The following is a 2,500-nucleotide window of genomic DNA, read 5'->3' on the forward strand; positions in this document are numbered from 1 at the left end:
AAACAGATGCCAAAATGTGTATTTTAATTTTAAATCAAAATGATTGAAAAGGTGATATTTTATTTCATATTATTATTATTATTAAAATAATATTATTATTAATAATAATAATAATAATGATAATAATGATAATAATAATGATAATAATGATGACAATAATAATAATAATAATAATAATAATAATAATAATAATAATAATAATAATAATAATAATAATAATAATAATAATAATAATAATAATAATATAATAATAATAATAATAATAATAATAATAATAATAATAATAATAATAACATTTGATTTTATTTTTGATTTTTTTGTTCAGTTTAAGCAATATTGTTTTCTTTTGTTTAAATAAGCAAATATAAATTTACAACTATTGTGACAATATAAAATCTAAAATCATATTTGCAGCATCAAGATCACCATCACCAACAAACATTGGATCACATTTTATGATCAGCCTAAATCTTGAACAAGATGCTGAAAATTGAACGAAATAGTTCGAATATTGAACAGACTACAAGCATTCTCTCACTGAAATAGCAAGTCAATTCAGAGGCCACTGATTTATGTTTTAATTCTTCATATCCAAGGAGATCTCACAGTCACCGTTTTTTGGGGTTTTTTTTTTTAAAAGCAGTTTCGAGATTTGCCAAATTCCACTCCTTTTTTCCCTGTAGGCTAGGTGTGAAATTGACTCCATTCTGGAGCTATAGATGCTGAAGCCGAAGTTAGCCGATTTCACAAAACACATCAAATAATAATCACCATAATCACAGCTGTTAACTTAGGTTGTTTTTTAAAATTATTTTTAAAAAACGTATACGCCAAGAAGGAGGTGGTCTTACGACATAGTGGACTGGATGAGTAGAACAACCACAGAAGCAGGACGCATGGTATAGACGAAAACCAGAAAGGGGTTCTGTCAGGCTGTTTGGGGGTGCGGGGGCGGGGTTATATCCAACAAGGATACGCCTTGAAGAAGAGGAAGAAGAAGAAGAAGAAGAAGAAGAAGAAGAAGAAGAAGAAGAAGAAGAAGAAGAAGAAGAAGAAGAAGAAGAAGAAGAAGAAGAAGAAGAAGAAGAGGAAGAAGAAGAAGAAGAAGAAGAAGAAGAAGAAGAAGAAGAAGAAGAAGAAGAAGAAGAAGAAGAAAGAAGAAGAAGAAGAAGAAGAAGAAGATGAGAAGAAGAAGAAGATGAGAAGAAGAAGAAGAAGAAGAAGAAGAAGAAGAAGAAGAAGAAGAAGAAGAAGAAGAAGAAGAAGAAGAAGAAGAAGAAGAAGAAGAAGAAGAAGAAGAAGAGACTCATCCTACTTGAAAGCAGGTTTCTATTTGACTATAAAGAAGAAAAATTTTCAGCATCTGATTCAGATGTACCTCATTGTCTCAACGTAGTATTGCACGTAACAAGTGTGCGGCTATGCAGTCTTGTGGTATGGCATTCGCTTTCAGATCGGAAGTTGAGTCCTTGGAAATGGCTCTTTATTCACATTCTCTCACCATACTCATGTGTAGAATGAGTAACTGGCCATTAACATGGTTGTCTCTGTCAGAAAAAAACCTGTAATTTCGCCTAACAGGCATCATGTCTCATTCTACATGTTACGTGTTGCTGTTGGTCAGGGACCCTCTGTAAAGTGCTTTGAGCACCTTTAGTGGATATTGCTTTAAATAAAATCTCAAGTGCTTTTTTTTTATTATGTTGGGATGAACTAGCTGAAATTGAAATAAAAGCCATAAATATGAAACTAGGGCTTTATTTCCTATCGTTACAGTGGAGAATTACACACAATTTCTCGCACTGCCAAAAACTGAAAGTTGGCATTTATTCTCATTTCAACACTAAATTCACTTTTTGGGTCCCGATCCCGGCATTCATACTATCTTGAGACCAGGAAGGGTGACGGGGAGGGGGGAGGAGTGGTCACAATTATAAAATTACAAGATTTATGAAAATAATTGGTCAATAGATCAATACAATGTATGAAGGCACCTTACAGAGCGGTATTAAATCACATAAAACTGTCACCTGCATTTTTTGCCAAATTGGGACCCAAAATTTGCCAAAAAAAAACCCCAAAATATGCCAGGAAATTTGCCAAAACATTTGCCGAGGAGAACTAAGCGTTTGTAAAAATTAACACGCGATACAGAAAAAAAAATTATAAAAGACAATTTATTACATTTAAGGAGACTACATTATGAATAGCGTTGTTACAAAGATTTTAAAGGATCATTATCCTTAGAGAGTAGCTTCCCTTGGTTTGGGCCCAGGCAAAGCTGCAACATTTCTCAAGTTTTGCACTTTTTTTTCTTCGTTATTTTGTTTTCGCTTCTTTTTTTTTCTCAAAATTTGTCACGCGATTTGCCAATTTTCCCAAAATTTGCCACGATTTGCCAATTTTGGGAAATTTGCCAAAATTTGCGGATCGCCCTGATATTTGCAGCCACAAAAAATGCAGATGACAGATAAAATCACCTATAACTCCACCGCACAAA

This window comes from Berghia stephanieae, chromosome 14 (assembly GCF_034508935.2).
Source record: "Berghia stephanieae isolate SIO BIC M18660-M18661 chromosome 14, UCSD_Bste_1.3, whole genome shotgun sequence".
Lineage (NCBI taxonomy): Eukaryota > Metazoa > Mollusca > Gastropoda > Nudibranchia > Aeolidiidae > Berghia > Berghia stephanieae.